The 1,537-nt window shown below is 34.8% G+C and overlaps 1 non-coding gene across 1 annotated transcript; it reads right to left on the bottom strand.

Annotated features, from left to right (window-relative positions):
- Positions 1-625: 625 nt before the first annotated feature.
- On the bottom strand, positions 626-726 carry LOC111551953. Its single transcript, XR_002734512.1, has one exon. It is a non-coding gene; the product is annotated as a small nucleolar RNA U13 (small nucleolar RNA).
- Positions 727-1,537: the final 811 nt, after the last annotated feature.

The following is a 1,537-nucleotide window of genomic DNA, read 5'->3' as shown; positions in this document are numbered from 1 at the left end:
ATGAAATAATTTAATTATATCACCAGTGGTTAATATCTTTTTGCCCTTCTTAAAGAAAATATATTTTACCACCCATTTGACCAGCAGAGCAGTGGTCTTTTTTCCCCCTAATTTCTAGGCATTAGAAACAAATTTGTACATACTAGAATTCTGGAGAATGAATGAATGAATGAATGAATGAATGAATGAAGGCTCTTTCCATTGTCTATTCCATTTATAGTCTTCTGGTCAGCTGATGAGAATACACCCCCAACCTCTAGACTGAAAGTTGATTAAAAACCCCCAGCGAAACAAAACAAAAATACAGGCAAAGAAGAAACTCGTAAATTATGTTTGTTTGATAACTCAAAGTGAATCACATTCTATTTTCTAAATTAATTCAACTTCAGAGCTTTATCCATGACTGGGTTTCTAGCCAATTCTTGGCTTTCCAGGTTATCTAGACACTACTTGTGATCTGGCAGTGCTGTTCTAAATAAATCATGTGTTAAGGGATTTCTGTATTGTAAACTATAGATCTTGTCTCTGTTATACAATCTGTGAATTTCCAACTGAATTTCTATGAAAGTCTATTTCAAACCTCAAATGATTAACTACTTTATTAGCATATATTTCTTTTTTTTCAGGTCAGACAGGTAATGTCCCCACATTGTAACTAGGTTCAGAGGGTGGCACATCTCACATATGTATGTGAACACCCATCATGTTCATGAACTACAAGAGGATCATATTACTATATATTTCACTTGAATTTTTATGTACCAGAATTATATTTGGTTTAGCTAATTTAATGAAATTTGTTAATATTTAAACAGTAATAAACAGATAAAGAATGTTAGTCATTTTAATATAACTATTGAGAAAGTGAAGAAGTGATTTTAGTAAAAGTCAGTTGGTAATGGGTTTTGATTATTTGGACATCTAAGTTCAATGAATGCAAACAAATTAGAAAGGGGACAGGTGAAGAAATTGAGGAAAAGACAGTTATTTCTCTCTCTGTTGTTTTTTTTTTTTTAATTGAGACAGGGTCTCACTCTTTCATCCAGGTTGGTGTGCTGTGGCATGATCTCAGCTCACTGGAACCTCTGCCTCCAGGGTTCAAGTGACTCTCCCACCTCAACTTCACCAGTAGCTGGGACTACAGGCATGTGCCACCACACCTGGCCAATTTTTGTATTTTTGGTAGAGATGGGGTTTCGCCACGTTGACCAGGCTGGCCTTAAACTCCTGATCTCAAGTGATCTTCCTGCCTTGGCCTCCCAAAGTGCTGGGATTACAGGTGTGAGCCACTGTGCATGGCCTCATAGTTATCTCTTAATTACTGGTAAGATGTTTCAAAAGGATTATCTGAAAACAGTATAAACAATCTTTTCTTAAAATTATATTTTTAAACATAATGAAGTTATGTTGGGGATTGGGGTTGAATGCAAAGTACTAAAAACAAGACTTTGAAATATTTTTAAAAATAATGCTTTTATTTATTTCTAGTTTCCACTCCTAATTATCAGACTAAGCAATGACAAAGGTTGGTACCTAG

The sequence above is a fragment of the Piliocolobus tephrosceles genome, chromosome 3 (assembly GCF_002776525.5).
Source record: "Piliocolobus tephrosceles isolate RC106 chromosome 3, ASM277652v3, whole genome shotgun sequence".
NCBI classification, from domain to species: domain Eukaryota; kingdom Metazoa; phylum Chordata; class Mammalia; order Primates; family Cercopithecidae; genus Piliocolobus; species Piliocolobus tephrosceles.
Note: the sequence above shows the minus strand (reverse complement) of the source record. Positions and strands in the feature narration are given on the sequence as shown.